Source organism: Sarcophilus harrisii, chromosome 3, assembly GCF_902635505.1.
Source record: "Sarcophilus harrisii chromosome 3, mSarHar1.11, whole genome shotgun sequence".
Taxonomy (NCBI): domain Eukaryota; kingdom Metazoa; phylum Chordata; class Mammalia; order Dasyuromorphia; family Dasyuridae; genus Sarcophilus; species Sarcophilus harrisii.
The window spans coordinates 459,790,336-459,808,322 of record NC_045428.1 but is presented as its reverse complement, the minus strand read 5'-3'; the positions used below and the strand labels follow the sequence as shown (position 1 = coordinate 459,808,322).

The 17,987-nt window shown below is 35.9% G+C and overlaps 2 long non-coding RNA genes and 1 pseudogene across 2 annotated transcripts in view; all 3 read left to right on the top strand.

Moving 5' to 3' along the window:
• Positions 1-1,344: 1,344 nt before the first annotated feature.
• LOC100925606 lies at positions 1,345-2,155 on the top strand (annotated as a pseudogene).
• A 6,452-nt stretch (positions 2,156-8,607) lies between these two features.
• Positions 8,608-17,987, top strand: part of LOC116422096 — a 35,206-nt gene continuing 25,826 nt past the window's right edge. Inside the window, exon 1 of the long non-coding RNA XR_004232683.1 lies at positions 8,608-8,646. This is a non-coding gene — a long non-coding RNA (uncharacterized LOC116422096). The remainder of the gene's footprint in view (positions 8,647-17,987) is intronic.
• On the top strand, positions 15,007-16,215 carry LOC116422097. The gene is made up of 3 exons (XR_004232684.1): positions 15,007-15,261; positions 15,766-15,873; positions 15,995-16,215. It is a non-coding gene; the product is annotated as an uncharacterized LOC116422097 (long non-coding RNA).

Sequence of the window (17,987 nt, the reverse complement as noted above, 5' to 3'; positions counted from 1 at the left end):
TTGATCCTTTTTTGGTCTCATGTGATTTTTAGGCTTTTGCTAAAAGAGGGATATGAAAATAAGATGGCCTGCTTTTATTCATGTACCAATATTGGCTAGAAATATTGAGACCTTTTCATTTCCATTCTTCTAGACTAGCTTTTTCCACAGGCTATTACTATTATTATTATTACTATTTTATTATTATTATTCAACTCCCTTTGATTACTACTGTGAATCTCATGTCAGTGTTATAGTATGTTTGAAATTATAGCTGTTAGTATAACAAGAAAGATAGTGAAGTTAAATTGTAGGTTCAGGAAAGCACCAGTTATAAACCAATCATTTTTGTAGGGCACACTAATCTCTGTCCCTTACTGGTCCTGTTTTAGCTAGCAAATACATATACAGGGGGAAACAGAACCTTCTGCTGCTAATATTTGGGGTGATATGACAATGAAGTAAGCTCTATGGTATAATTAACTGCAAGGTCATATTCATAGGTGCTTTTGTCTTTCTATATGTTGGGTCTGTTTTCTCTGTCTTGTGAATGTTCCTATAAGGGCCCCTGGAAGTTTTGCTGTGCTTTTGTTTCCTGAAGTCTTTGAATATGAGGGACTTGATCTAGGATGAATATTTGTCATAAGACCAGGAAAATCCAAGGATTTGAAAATACCCCTGTGGGCAAATTTTTCACTTTCAAGGTTTGTAGATGTCAGAGATTAAAGGTCTGGAGCATTAACTCTGTTCTGTGTTTTTCTATTTCTTTTTTTTTCATTCTCTTTTCTAGTTTCAAAATCTTCCTGACTTTCTTTGTTTCATGTCCCTTTAGCACCAATAGTTTTAGATTATACAATCTGATTCAGGGTTAATTAACATATCTCATCTTAATGTTATTAGATCATTTTATATGACTATAGCTAATTTTTTCAGTTAGACTACAGCATCTTAAAGGCAGAGGCCTTGTTCTTTTTCTATTGTTATTTCCTAAAGTTTGCACCTAGGACAGTACATTTCATACAATAGGTATTCAATAAATGGTTGCTTACTGACTGGCATGCTTTTTTTAATAGTCCACTCTTACCTCCATTCCTCTCTGTGTATCTTTGTCTCTTTCCTAAACTAAAGTCTATAGTTTAGGGGGGGAAATTTTTTTCAAAGGAGGCAACAGAGATTAATGAGATAGGTATGGAATGAAACAAAAATTAGAATCTGATTTTGTGCTATTCAATTCACATAATATTTATTAAAAAAAAATAGGGAACTTTTCCCACCCCCTGCTATCTCTAGTACTGCCTACACCAACCTATAATCATACATCTTCTGTTAGTCACCCTGTGTCAGTGAGTGGGAAAATAGTAGCAAATGAATAGCAAAGTTACTGTGGTCTTGCAACTGATGTTCAGAAATAAGGGCTTGAAAGAACATGAACATGATAGTATGTAACTAAAATGCAAAATGAAATTTGGCATGTACTTACTATAGAAGGCAGAAACTGGAAAATGTCCTGACTTTTCTGGCGCTATGATCTAACTTGAACAGAACAAAATTTTATCATAAAAGTGTCTTATCACCAAGCTGCAGCAGAATACCCCCTCACTGTCATTGCAGCAGACACCAGTCCTCATGGCTATAATATTAAATAACAAAATGATAGCAGGGTCTTTGGTATTGGTGCTGGTTTTTATGTGAATGCCATTGAAGAGCCCTGGAAAATCAACTATAGGATACTTTTCTATGTAATAGCTGAGCTTCTCCAGCTTTCAAATGCCAATTTTCCAGCTGATCCAGAGAAGATATCTATTGTTGGCCATTCTATGGGAGGCCATGGAGCTCCAATTTGTGCTTTGAAGAATCCCAGAAAATACAAAATGTCTGCGTCAACATTCTCTCCAATCTGTAATCTAATATTCTGTCCTTGGGGAGAAAAGACCTTCGGTGGATATTAAGGATCAAATTAGAAAAAAGAGAGACATATGATGCTTCTCATCTTGTGAAGTCTTATCCAGATTCTCTTTTGGACGTATTAATCAATGAAGGCAGAAGTGACCAGTTCTTTAAAGATGAACCTCTAGTTGTTTTTAGATTGTTAGATGGTTATGATCAGAACTACTACTTCATTGCAACTTTTGTTAATGATCACATCAAACATTATGCAAAATACTTGGATTCATAAGGTTTCATATATGAGTAATCTCAAAATTATTAAAGTTACCATATAAACTGAACTTTTAAAAAGATAGAATTATACATGAAAAAATTTTTGCCTGAAAGCACTCACTTCTAATTTTTATCAAAGGCTTACCACTTGGAGAGTAGTTTGGAACTATGCTCAAAAAGTTATCAAACTGTGCATACCCTTTGATCCAGCAGTGTTACTACTGGGATTATATCCCAAAGAGATTATAAAGAAGGGAAAGGGACCTGTATGTGCACGAATGTTTGTGGCAGCCCTTTTTGTAGTGGCTAGAAACTGGAAACTGAATGGATGTCCATCAGTTGGAGAATGGCTGAATAAATTGTGGTATATGAAAATTATGGAATATTACTGTTCTGTAAGAAATGACCAACAGGATGATTTCAGAAAGGCCTGGAGAGACTTACACGAACTGATGCGGAGTGAAATGAGCAGGACCAGGAGATCATTATATACTTCAACAACAATACTAGATGATGACCAGTTCTGATGGATCAGGCCATCCTCAGCAACGAGATCAACCAAATCATTTCTAATGGAGCAGTAATGAACTGAACTAGCTATACCCAGAAAAAGAACTCTGGGAGATGACTAAAAACCATTACATTGAATTCCCAATCCCTATATTTATGCACACCTGCATTTTTGATTTCCTTCACAAGCTAATTGTACAATAATTCAGAGTCTGATTCTTTTTGTACAGCAAAATAATGTTTTGGTCATGTATACTTATTGTGTATCTAAGTTATATTTTAATATATTTAACATCTACTGGTCATCCTGCCATTTAGGGGAGGGGGTGGGGGGGGGGTAAGAGGTGAAAAATTGGAACGAGAGGTTTGGCAATTGTTAATGCTGTAAAGTTACCCATGTATATATCCTGTAAATAAAAGGCTATTAAATAAAAAATAATAATAATAATAATAATTTAAAAAAAAAAGGCTTACCACTTTCCGAATAAATATATAAAATCAAGCAATCTTATTTTCTTTTGCTCTCTAAAAGTCCCCTCAGAGAAGACGTGTCATAATGTAGGGGCAATTTGAACTCCTTGTGAAATAAAGTTTAAAGAATCCCAGGATATATAACTGATCATAGTTGATTGTAATGAATACGTGATTCAGACATAATAATAAGTTGTTAGCCATTGGGTGTGTCAGTTCTTAGAGTCTTACAATTATGGGATTGTATCTCAATAATTGAATAAAGAGACAATGCAAAGAAAAGAAAGGAAAAGAAGAAAAAAAGAACAGGAAAGGAAAGGAAAGGAAAAGAACAAAAATAGATAGCAGAGATAGGGAGAAGAAAAATAATGAACCCAAATCTTGAGTCTGCCAGGATTCAGTAAGGGACAGAAAGTGCCTCTATATACAAAAAGGAAACCTGTGGGCCTAGGGAATGCAAGATCACCTTCAACCTAGGGCATGGCCTGAGAATTGGGAATTGGGGGATGTGTTAATAGAGGATTACAGAGTTCAGGTTTAGAAATTAGGCAGGCTATAGCAGAGGAACTGGGGCTCCATGCAGATGTCTTGATCCTGGCAGCATTTGGCATTTGAAATAATGCCATCCTTATAGTACTGCCTATCCTGCTGTTCTACTACCATCACACTATTATTGTTGCTTTGGTGTCCCTAACTAATGTGTCTTTCATTAGGTATGCCAAGATTTTTTTATTACAGTAGATGGCTGTTATTCTGGACAATAGCCATATCTATGTATTTTCTTTTGTTTTTCCCATTTCCCCCCTTCCTCATTTCTTTCTCACTTTGTAAGTTAGTGCAGTTCCCCTAATGCACTTTCTTCTGAAGCTGATGAAAATTAAAGGATTAGGGACAGTCTAGTTTCCTCTTTAATATCTCCATCTTCTACCCCAGCAAGGACTTCCAATGCTTGGTCCAGTATAAAGTAAAGATGCCTAATAGCTTTCATCCATTCCATCACTCACCATCCCAAAGAGCTGGGAGAAGTCAAGGAGCAGCAGCTTATCCATTGCCAATGGATGGTAAGGCCCTGAACTGCTGAGGACAAAGCAGTTTCTCAAAATTCAACCTCTCTGAGACTACTTTATGCTCCTTTCCCTCTGAATTGCAAGCAATAAGAGGAGGAGAAGCTGTATTATTTCTGTACTCAAAGGAGCCAGTACAAATGTGTCCTTCACAATGAGCATTCATTACTCTGTCTATTCTCTCTGTCCTTGGGACTGGAGAGAGAGAGCACTACAGCTCTATAAAGTAATGAGCATTAAGAGGTTAAGGGTCTCAGAACACACTATTCACTCAGCAGGTTGTGGGATAATGTCCATTGATATGAGTAGAGGAATTCAATCAAAACCACCTATCCCTGTTTCCTTTGTCCACCAAGCCATCTTCCTCATTCCTGCTATAGTCTGGAAGGGAAAAATGTGTTAACTCATTCCCAGATCTTTAGGATGAGGAGGAACAGATTATAATTAGAACAAAGTATGCAAGCCAAGAGAATGTAGGGCGCTGGTTAGAATTTGATTTATGTCTTTAGTAAAAGATAGCTACTGCTAACAAATGATTGAAGAGGCAATTAGGCTGCATGAAGAGAGGTGGTGTGGAAATGTACAAAAGCATATAGAGGGAGTACACCTAAAACAAAACTTCAGTGATTTAACAATTTGGCCCCTACTTGGTCCTGAATGGAACAAGAGATACAGGAGATTTTAGGATAAAAGGGTCAAGGAAACTTAAAGAAAACAAAATAAACTTGCTGAATTATTGCTTCACCCATAATCATAGACTCTCTATTTCCTATCAAACTTGATTCATCAAGTATCTGCCTGTTGGTCAGCCAATAAACAATTTTTTAAGTTGTACTAAGTGCCAGAAGGCAGCTGGATGGCAGAGTGGATAATGCTGGGTCTGGAATCAAGAAAAACTAAGTTCATATCTACTTTCAGATACTTACTAGCTATGTGACCCTGGGCAAATCACTTAATGCTACTTGGCTCAGTTTCCTTATCTGTCAAATGAGCTAGAAAGGAAATAGCAAACCAGTCCAGTATCTTTGCCAAGAAACCCCCCAAAAGGGTAATGAAAAGTCAGATACAACTGAACAAAAGAGCATCTTTGAACATCTACTAGGTGTTGCTCTAAGCACTAGGAATACAAAGAAAGTCAAATGACAGCTCCTGTGCTCAAAGAGCTCACAATCTAATGGGAAAAGACAGCACATAAAAAGGATCTATTAAGAGAGGTGGCTATGATGAAGTCTAAAGAAGTGCAGCTGGTAGAAAAACAGAGCAGAGGTTCTCCTTTCTTTTCCACTGGCCCAGCACCCTTTACATTGAAACTGAAATCCAGACTTCTATACCTGGCTCTTCCAGCACTCAAGCCTCAGAGATTAATCTTTGGGGCTTTTATCATGAGGCCCAAAACAATCGACTGGAAGGGGCTACACAAGCCCACTTAGCTTACTGTACCTACTGACTGGACCTAGACACTAGATCATGCTTCAGTTTCACATCCAATCCATACATCTACCCCAGGTCATTTCACAACTTTCCTACCTCACCCAGAATAAAATATCTCTCCTATTAGAATGTAAACTACTTGGGGAAGTGGGGGAGGCGGGAATATCTCTTTTTAAAATATTTGTAGCACAAACAACTCTTGGGAGCTTAACAAATTTCATTAATCTATTCAACCATTCTTTCAATGGAATAGATGGTCTTTGAAAATTTCTCTAACTGAAAAATTTCCTTAGCCTTCTGCCAACGTGAGAATTAAGTTCTCTGAGTTTAGTTGATCTGTGTTTTTGGACATTCATTTCCACATTCCGACTATAATCAAAAATTCACCAGCTTGGTAGGGTCTACCAGAGCTTCATTCAGTTCCTCTGGGGAAAAAAATTGGCTGGATCAGTGAATATCTATGTTAATACATTGATATTTTATGTTCAACAAAGGAATTCATTAATAAAGAAAATATTCTGTATGAAGTCTAACTAGAAAGATTCCTCAAGAAGTCTCAATGGACAGATGATTTAGCTGCATGTCATAATTTGACAATATGTAAATTTTAATCTGTTTTTATAATCCAGATGGTTAAAATGCTCCCTTTAGATTAATGTGAATTTCACTGAGGAGGATTTTGAAGTCCCCTGAGGCTCAATAAAATTAATATGAAGAAATCTGTGAAAAGGAACATTTGAGAAGCTTGCAATCAATAGCAATAATTAACATTCATATAATACTTTAAGGTTTCAAGAGTACATCAGGCATCATATCTCATTTGATCATCATAACAACCCTAAGTTAGATGCCATTATCATCCTCATTTTACACAGTCTGAGAAAGTTTAAAGGGTCTTGTCTATGGGTACATAACAAATAATTTTCTTTAGCAGAATTCAAATTAAATTCAAGTTTTATTGACTGTAAGTCTAACACTTATAACAAATTCCATGCTGCATCAATATGGAGTCCTCCCCCTGACAGAGCAAACACCAAATACTTCTTGATAGAATTATAGTTTGATTAAACACAAGATATCCTTGATGGAAAATATTTATCAGGCAGATTAAACTTAAAAGTATACCATATGTATATTCTTTTATTTTTCCTTCAAAAGCTGGTTCTTAATTGTTTATCAGAACACCCCTGGAGGAAACTGATGCTATATTTTTTTGAGAAATGAGAGATCAGATCTCATGATACTTGTAAGATATTTCTATCAAAAGCAATCAAGAAGACATCAATAACTAATAATCTATATCCCAAACATTCTTGACTCTATAAAATCTTCATGAGCATTTACACACATATTGAAGTTAACCTTGATGAAAACACAAGAGGAAAATGGGCAAGCTTTCCTAAATGATATTCTTCATCATACTAAATGTGTACTGTACTTCATAAAAAGTATATGTATATATACTGAGTAAAAAGTTTTGGGGAAGACATGCTCTCATTTTATTTATTGCTTCTTGATTTTTTAAGTATTTAATTTAAAGACTTTCTACCAACAAGGCACTTCCTCTGCATGTATTAGGATGATACAATGTTCTTTTTTAATTTAATAGCATTTTTTCATTACATTGGAAGATAGTTTTCAACATTCATTTTTGTAAGATTTTGAGTTTCAAATATTTTTCTTCCACCCTCTCCTCCCAACTTTCCTAGAGAGCAAGCAATCTGATATAGATTATATATGTACAACCATGTTAAACATATTTCCAGATTAGTCATATTGTGAATCAGGAAACGAAGAAAGGAGAAAAAAAAGTGAAAATAGTATACTTCGATGTGCATTCAGTCTCCATAGTTCTTTCTCTTCATGTGGATGGCATTTTCTACCACAAGTTTATTGGAACTGTCTTGGATCACTGTACACTGTTCTGTGTACAAAGCTCTCCTGGATCTGCTCACTTCACTCAGTATCAATTCATGTTACAATGTTCTTCAGGAAGTACAATAACCTCCAATGATTAGGACTAAGCAAGACACAAAACAGGAAAGTTTCTCACTGCCATGAAGAATGTTCTGTGCAATCTAAATTGAAAGAGATTCCTAGGAGATGATGAGAATCTATAGATGCTGCTATTTGCAGCTGTTATTGAACTGATTGTTTCAAACATCAGGAACCACAGAGGCTCCTAAATAAAACTTGCCTCTCCTAAGAGATGAAACTAATAATCTAGTCAAGGAAAAATAACATACTACATATCTTTCCATCGCCATTTTAAGTAATTGCAAAGTTTTATTTTTTGATATTGTGACATTTTATTATTCACTGACATATCATTAGAAAAAATACTCATGTTAAGAAAGATGGAGCTTTGTTTCAGGAAATAGTATGAGAGTACTGAAAATGCTGCCAATATATAGATCAGTATATAAAGAATGTCCAGCATCCAGACTAGAATATGGAATTAAGAAGGTCAACCCTTCAAGCTAATGCATTAAGGCATGAATACTAGACAATGAAGAAGATTTATAAAGAAAAGAAATCATGGGAAGGTGTTAATCTATTCTAAAGGAGGAAAACCCACATTAATAAAATATAGATTCATTGTAATAAAATATTACAGAATAGCTAAGGAAAAGATAGATGATATAACAGATAAAGGAACAGTCTTGGATTTAGGAAGATTTGGGTTTAAGGCCTACTTTTGGTTTATAATGTACCCATGTATAATAGTGAATAAGTCATTTAACTTAGTTTCTCTAGATAATTTTCTTAAACCATAAGTTTAGAGAAATGTTGTCCATCTGTATTGCTGAAGGGAGGTTTGACAACAGGAGTTCCCTACATTTCATTGGAAAACACAGGTCAAGACCAAGAAAAAATAGCAAATTCAACAGCTGAATGGACTTAGGGAAGACATTCTAGAATGAATCAAGACAATTAGATTGCTCAATGGGTAGAATGGTATTCCTGGAGTCAAGAAGATTCATCTTCCTGAGTTCAAATCTAGCCTGGTCTTCCTTGATTGTGTATCCTGGTAAGTGACCATCTCTTAGCCTATTTCTTGACATAAGGAAATTAAATCATCTTCCATTATATTTCTTTTCATAAGTCCTTTGTTACTAAGATGTCCTAAGTCGAAAAGCTGGTTAGTTTTTTGCACTAGGAGGGGAACTTCACCACCATGAAGATGTACAACATCCTTGAAAAACCCTGTAAAAAGTTACCCAAACCTCTAGTCAGTAGAGCATTCTTGCCATTCCTCTGGTAATATGACTATATTCCACCCTTGCCTGACACCCAGAGATCAGCTCTCCTTTCCCACAGCTATTATCTAAATTCCTCCCTATCCCTGGCATTCTTCCTCTCTCTCTCTCTCCCTTCCTTACCCTTTCATCCAGGTTTCACTTTTTGTGCCTCTACCCTCTGGATCTTGTTCACATACACCACCAGCTGCTAGTGATGGCAAGTATCAATGTATCTCCAAGGAAGCCTTCTGTAAACAGTCTCTGAGTAGTCTTTTTCTGGCAGAAACCAACCAAAATGTGAAACCAGTAATAAGCATAAACTTGACCACCAGGACCTCATTTTAGTCCCTGAACTGCTCACCAAAGCTGAAATTAAATTTCCTCGCAGTCACAACTTCTTAGGGCAGAAATAACCACTTTCCTGTTCCTCTGTTTTCTCTTCGGGAAAAATTAAAAAGGTATTTGATCTCTCTAGGTCTTAGTTTTCTTTCTTGTAAAGAGAGAATTGGATTAGATATAGTTGATATTATGATGCTGCAAATCAGAAATGTACTTGTCGGACCTTAGATAAGAGAAGAATTTGTGACCAAACAAAAAATAGAAATTATTACAATATGTACAATGTATAATTTAGATTACATTATGTTAAAATTGTTTCACACAAATAAAACCAATGCAGCCATGATTAGAAGGAAAGAAGAAAACCAGAAATTTTTTTCTACAGCAAGTTTCTCTGATAAAGACCTCATTTCTCAACTATATAGAAAACTGAGTCAACTTCATAAAAAGACAAGTTTTTTTCCTAATTGAAAAATGGTCTAATAATATAAGCAGGCAATTTTCAGATAACAGAATCAAAAGTATCTATGCTCATATGATACCACCCCACTCCTATTAGATTGGATAATATGACATAAAGGGAAAATGACAAAAGTTGAAGGGGATGTAGGAAAATTGGGACAATGGAGTTGTAAACTTATCTAGTCATTTTGGAAAGCAATTTAGAACGGTATTCAAAGGGTTATAAAATTGTACCGGGGGGCAGCTAGGTAGCATCGTGGATAGAACACCAGTCTTGAAATCAGGAGAACATGACTTTAAATGTAGCCTTAGACACTTAACACTTTCTAGCTGTGTGACCCTGGGCAACTCACTTAACCCCAATTGCCTCAGCAAAACAAAACAAAAAAAACTCCTTGCTTCAGCAAGAGTACTATTAGGTCTATATCCCAAAGAGATTTTTTATTATTATTATTATAACTTTTTATTGACAGAACCCATGCCAGGGTAATTTTTTACAACATTATCCCTTGCACTCACTTATGTTCCAGTTTTTCCCCTCTTTCTCTCCACCCTCTCCCCTAGATGGCAAGCAGTCCTATATATGTTCAATATGTTGCAGTATATCCTAGATACGATATATGTGTGCAGAACTGAACAGTAAAGAGATTTAAAAAAAAAAAAGAAAAGAGCATTGATATATACAAAAATATTTATGGCAACTCTTTTTGTTATGGTAAAAATTGGAAATTGAAGGGATGCTCTTAATTGGAGAATGGCTGAATAAGTTGTAGTGTATGAATGTGATAGAATAGATAGAATATTATTGTGCTATAAAAAATGGATGCTTTCAGAAAAAAAAACAAGAAAAACTTACATCACCTGATGCTGAATGAAGTGAGCAGAATTAAGAAAACATTATACACAATAAAAGTGATAATATATAATGAACCATTGTGATTAGCTTACACTAATTTTTTTTAGCTTAGCTATTCTCAGCAATACAAAAGATCCAAGACAATCCTGAAGGACTCATAATGAAAAATACTATCCACCACTGGAGAAAGAATTGATGGAGTCTAAAAGAATACTATTTATACCATATACATATATATATTTCCTCCAAACCCTTCCCACTTACAAATTTTTCTATTGTAATTGAGGGTACTACCATCATCCTAATATCCCAGGCTGGTAACTTAGGTGTCATCCTTAAGTTCTTCCACTCATCTCCCATATCTAAATAGTTGCCATAGCCTATCAATTTCACTTTTACAATCTCCCAAATAAGCCACCTTTTCTGCTCTGACACTTCCACCACTCTGATGCAGAGATTTATCTCTTCACATATGGACTATTGGAATAGTATTATGACTGGTCTGCCTGCCACAAATCTCTTCACCAGATTGTCCTCCATTAAATCATCAAAGTGCTCAAATCCAACTATGCTATTTTCTCTACTTAATAAACTCTAGTAGCTACCTATCACATAAATATACAAAACCTCTTTGATGTTCAGATCCCTTCATTACCTAGTGCCCTGCAACTAATCTTTCCAATTCTTCTTATATTTTTTTCACACACAACCTCCCTCCATAATATACTCTTTAATCTAGTAACACTGGCCTCTTGGCTGTTTCCCCAAACAAGACACTCCATCTTTCAGATCTAGGAATTTTCTCTGGCTGTCTCTCATGTCTGGAATGTTTTCCTTCTTCATCTTGATATCCTGATCTTCCTTATTTCAAGACCCATCTAAAATCCTATCTACTAAAGGAAGTCTTCCCCAACCTCTCTTAATTCTATTGGCTTTTCTTATATTGATTATTTCCTATATATACTGCATACAGCTTGTTTGGACATTTTGTTTGCATGTTGTTTCTCTTAGTATAGTGTGAGCTCTTCAATGACATGAACTGGGTTTTTTTTACCTTTTTTTAAAATCTCCATTACTTAGCTCTGAACTTGGCACATACTTCTTAATAAATTTTTATTTATTAACTGCTTCTTGTAGAGACAAATTAAAAACAAAAACAAAAACCTTTTTAAACATGCTCTAGATGTCCTTCCAGACCTGAATTCCATACATATTTATTCAATCTTAAAGTACAAATTGCTCTCTTCATGCAAATCTTCCAGGCCTGCTCACAATCTTATTGCTTCTCTTACATCTATCCACCAAAGAGCCATTGCTGATTACTAGGGAGATAAACATTCAAGCAACATTTTAGTAGTTGGAAACTGTACTCAGTGGATTGAAGCATATTTTCTTCTCTCTTTTCTTCCTTCTTTCCTTGCTTCCATCCCTCCTTCCTTTTTTCACTTCTTCCTCCTATCAGAGGGGAGAACTGAAATGAAACTAGAGGCACTATCCTTCCTACCTCATGATTAGAGGTGCTTCACTAATATCTTTCAAAAAAAATGAATGGGCAAAGAAGAAAGAGCCGTGATAGAAACTTATTATGGGAACAGGGAAGCCTGGGGTTCAACTTCAGAGGAGATCAATGAAATAAAAAAGACTTCCTCTGCCTCCTAAGGGCAACATGAAATGGCTCTCTGACTGGAAAGAATTTTTACAAGAAATCAAAAAAGAATTTAAAAATCAATTGAGAGACAATGAGGAAAAACTAAAAAGAAAAAAAAAAAGATAAAAACCATCAAAGAAAAATAAGAAGAGGAAGCTAATCAATTAGAAAAGAAGATACAGTCTCAAAGATGAAAATGTCTTTGAAAACTAGAATTGGGGAATTAGCAAAGGAAAGTTAGTGAAGTGATGAGACCAAAAAATAACAAAACATTATAAAGAATGAAAAAATAGAACAGAATGTGAAACATCTTTTAAGAAAAATGACAGTTCTGGACAACAGATTAAGAAGAAAAAAATATAAGCTTAGCTGGACTACCTGAAAGTTGTGACCAAAAAAAGAACTTTGACAAAGTAATGCAAGAAATAATCCAAGAAAATTGTCCATGGATAGAACATGAAGGGAAAGTAGAAATACAAAAAATCCTCCAATCACCACCTCAACAAAATCCTTTGTGGAAAACACAAAGGAATATTATTGTCAAATTTTGAAACTCTCAAATGAAAGAATAAATTTTGCAAGAAACAAAGAAAAAACTATTCAAATATGCTGGTGCTACAATTAGAATTGTACAGGACTTATCAAAAACAACAATAAAAAAACTGCAGGTCCTGAAATCATATCTACCAACAATCAAAAGAACTAAGCCTGTACCCCAAAAATATCATATCCTGCAAAATTATCTAAAACATTGAAAGAGAAAAAATTAGGACTATACATATATATATATATACTATATATATACATATATATAGGACTATACATATACATATATACTATATATATACATATATATATAGGACTATACATATACATATATATATCAACCAAACCCAAAGTTAATAGAAAATTTAATATATAAGAGCCAATATCAAAGAGCAATTTCAAGGAACTCAACATGACAAATGGTTTGTTTGTTTGTTTTTTACATGGGAAATGTATAACATGTTTAAGACTGAAAACAATAGGGTAGCTCAAAAGAAATATTGGGACATAGATAAGATTAAAATAGTAACTATGTTATACAAATGAAGTACAGAGAAAGAATAGACACAAAAGCATTAGAGGTAGTCTAGTCCTGAAAACCTACTTACATTGGGAATGGATTCAATAGGTAGCATTACATATATATATCATGAATGATATAGCACCCTCCAAAATCTAAAAAGAAATAAGGGGGAGGGATGGGCAGAAGGAAGAGAAAAGACTAGGGGAAGAAGATAAGGGAGAGATCCATGGGTGGGAGAAGGTTAAATAATAGCAAAGCAAATTAAGGAGCAGAATTAAAACAAAAAGTCAGCAGGTAGAAGAAAGATATGTGTATGTGGAGGAGGACAGGGTGTGTGTATATGTATGCATGTGTATGCGATATGTATACATAAATATATCCTTTCTTCACTATAGTCTGCTTAAGGAGGAAGGGGGAATGAAAGGGAACAAAAAAGAACAAAGTAAAAAAGATATACAGCAGAGAACAAAAGAATAATTTCCAAGGAAGTAAAAATGGAATATAATTTTTATTATATATAATTTCTGAATATAATTTCTCCTATATAATTTCTTGAATATAATTTCTTATATACACACACACACACACACACACACGCACACACACACACTTTCTTGAACTGGCAATTTGGTTTTTTTTTATATATAATTTGAATCCTCCCTGATGGTATTCTTATGGCCACATGACAATGTTCTCCTTTGTTTTGTATTTATTTTCTATTTTTTTAAAATAAATTTAAGAAAAAAAACTGCAGACACTAATAGGACAGGAAATATGTAAACAACTATATGCAAACCAGATATAAACTAGAGAAATAGGAGAAGCAAGGGAAGGGCATCAGAATTAAGGAGGATTGAGATAGGTTTTCTTTTAAAGGTTCCATGTTAACTGGGACTTGAAGCCAGGAGGGAGAGATGAGGAGGGAGAACATTCCAAATGTGGAAGACAGCCAGTTCAAATTTAGTGTCAGGTGATGGCATGTCTTGTGTAAATCACAGCAACAAACCAGTATGACTGGATCAATAGATGGGACATTATAGGTATGACATTCTAGGATTGTATAGTTCATTGGATCCCTAAAATACTTATTATTTTCTCTGTTACTCTTATTTCTTCAATCAGATTATAAACTCATTAAGTTCAGAGATTGTCATATTTATTTTGTCCTAGACACATAAGTACTCACTAAATACTTGTCAATGGCTTGAAAAATAGAATATTTCTCCATTTCCTTTCCACATATTATCAAGGATAATTAAGTGCTCTAGAAAATTAGGTGGCAGAGGTACCAAATCTCCAAAGGTGAGGAACTTTTGGGAAGATCATTAAGGAAACCCATGGGAAAAGCATTCAGGAAGGAGTTGTTTGGGAAGGACTGAGATTCTCTCTAGCTCCTCCCAGTCTCCTCCCATTTCTTAAGAAGGTTACTATCTACAGCTCAGAATGTTATAAAAGGGAAACACTTGAGAGGCAAGTCCATAACTCCTACAGTCATAACAATAATTTTACCAAGGGCCCTATGATCTCAGTTGCCACAAGCAGTCAATGAATATGATGGACAAGCTGTTGTTGCTGGGATTCTCTCTGCTCTGGATCATGATGGGTAAGTGCTGGGATGGAAAGTTGGAGATCTTGCCCCTGAGCCTCCCTCATTTTCCCTGAAGTTCAGGTGTGCGGTATAAGATTTGTAGTGATAAACCAACCTCAGATCCTCTCCTTGTCTTAGGGATCTCCCATTTTTCTCCCCCCATCTCTGACCACATTCAGATCTTTTTTGGGGGTTGAGTCCATCAGTAACTGGAGAGAAGGATGTTGGATGACAAGAAAGATTGAACAGAATATAATATAACATGATCTGTATTGTCTTCAAGATGGGGATGCGTGGAGAGACATTAGAACTCCAATCAAAAATCCTCTCTGCAATGTCTGCAAAAAATTTAAACGTGGTATTTGTTACAAAGGTGAAAGTACCTGTCCTTTGTTAAACAAGTATTGTAGAGCACGTTTATATTACCAAGTACAACCTAACGGTAAGCATCAGCTCCCTCTGTTCCAGATCTGACCTGCTTAGTCATTGGGTGGGGATTCTTATACCTTAATGAGTTATTGGGATCATGTAGTTCCTCCAGAGAGGGAAGACTGTAATAACTTATAACAACCCTGTAAGGTGGGTAGTAACTGATATTATCACCTCCATTTTACAGGTGAGGAACTAAGACTCAGAGAGAAAATAACTTTTCTGTAGGTACTTGACTAGTATATGAAAAAGAAAGATTAAATTTAGATGTCTTGACATCAGATCTACTGAAGTGACCTAAACCATACCAATGGGAAGCTTGGGTTCTTACTCTTCCTACCAGAGATAGTAAAAGCTGGAGCTTAAAGGGGATTCTCCTGGGGAGGCAATATTCCTACTTGAGATATATATATATATGTCTAAAGCATGAGGGGACAGGTGCTAATTTTGAATCCCCCTCTGTGATTAGTAATTTGGATTTCAGCCTTTTCAAGGTTGGTACCTTCTCTTTTTCTAGAATATAACATTACACATTTTGAATTGGACTGTTCTAATGACTGCACTTCATCGACATCCTCCAATAGTTCCGTGAAATATTGGACCTTTTGCTGTTCAAGACACAAATGTAACAATCCTGTTCCCTTAATTACTCATTAGAAGAAGAAGTTTTCCCTGATCCCTCTGTCTGTTCCAATGTTGTTTGCTCACTTCTCAGGTTCATTCCCTTTCCTCCCCCTACTTCACAGGTCTACAGAATGGCTTTCAGTCCTGGCCACTCCTCTTTGGATCCAGAATCAGTCTATGACTGTGGTCAAAAAACATTCATGAAAATTGGATGGAAGTCTATTTGTCCATAAATGTCCATTTAAACATCTTAGATTTTTGTACCCTGCTCATGATACCTTTCTCCCTAACCTTACAAGTAAATTTTTTTTCAATACTGTGTTTCAGCTGACTTAAATAAAAATTGTTTCATTCATTCCTGCAATAGAAGAGCTGCTCATTGTCCTCATACCCCAGAGCTCTAGCTGAGAATGGTGGCAGAGGGATCACTATCACAGACTTATTAGAAATCAAAGGATATTGTCTACAGTCAATTATGAATGATAGTAATTTTCTTATAGTATTTTGGGTTCTCTAAATAACAGTAAGACAGGAGATGGAAAAAAGCGCTTTAACTCAGAAGTACTTTGAAACAAGGCTATAATATAGGAAATTCTTTAGAGACCATAGAAAGATTCCTGGATACTCTGAATCTTGGCTTTTACCAGTATTCTCTGGGACTTCATCAGGAGGCTATTTTGTCCAGTTGAGGTGAACACAGTTACTCTATCACTTCCTAGATTAAATCCTGGATAGAAGTTGGCAGGGCTGGGGACAGAGATGTATTACCAACAGGTCAAACCACTCTTCAGGAGATAGTGCCTCCAGGGAGAAAGAAAGAGCTATCCATCCCAAATCCTAGAATACTAATTAGATGTCAGAGCCTAGCAGTGGGAAGGCAGCCAATGCAGTGGGAGGGTGGACCCAGGGTCACAAAGGCTGACAGTAGGAGATGCACTTTTAAACAATTCCACCCCACAGAGTTGGGAACTATGCTCGGCTTTTGTGAACAGATTGTAAATCAGGACCTCTGAAGGATGCAGAAATCAACCTGCTGTAATTCTGAAGTAGAAGAATGTAAATTTGTGAAATTTTGTTTTTGCATGAGGGACATGGGGAAAAGCTTGGCATAGCCCATGGAGGCCTGGTAATCTTGTGCAGTCCCAAGTTCTCACATCATATGCTTTCATTACCTCAGTGAGGAATTTTTGTCGTACTAATCAGACTCCCAGGAACCCTTTGTTCCCCTGTAAGGATGGGGATGCTGTAAGCCATATCTGCCAAGTCTAAGGGAAGAGTCAGCATGGAAGCTCAGGTCACTGATTTTGATGTTGGGAAAAATAAGTTATCTATTTTACCTCAGGCATATGTTTCTTGACTATCACCTGCACACTAAGGTACATATATCATGGCAGATTAAAAGAGAATAGCAAGTGGAATTTGAAATCTGATCCTGAGATCTATTATCTATGTGAACTTGGACAGATCTCCTACCCTCCACAAAGTGATGTCTATCAGGCAGTTAGTACTTAGGAGAGTTTAGGAGAGAGATAAGGAGAGAGATCTAAGACTCTCTTCAGATTTGAGAGTTGGACCTATGGGAAGAAATGAGATTATATGAGTACAGAAAGAGAAGAGAAATGGGTCCAGAACATACTTGTTTGGGATGCCTTTCCTTGGAGAGTATAAAGAGAAGGATGATTAAATGAAGGAGACTGAGAAGATGAGGATGCATAGGAAGTCTGCTGGGTATTCCCAAGTTCTACTATATTGTGTTCCTGGGAGCAGAAAATGGGAATATTAGGAAAGGAGTAAACATGGGAAAGTTTCTCTTTGCAATGCCAGTTTTAAATAGCTGAATCTGCAGATGGTGGCACAGAGAGACAGAGACAAGGGCTCAAGCCAGTGCTGAGTTCTATTCTACGGCCCAAACTATGACTTACTTTCTACTTAGCCTCATGTGCTTCTTCAAACTGCCACTGTGGTACAGATACATCAAGAATTTGAACTCTTTGCCTGGAAAGATTATAATGAATTTAAATTCCTTAACCTTAATGACAAAGAGTAAAAAATTTCTTGATGGAACATAAGAGGAGGGCTGAATTCTGTGGGCCTTTCCTTCCTCAGTGATAGCTA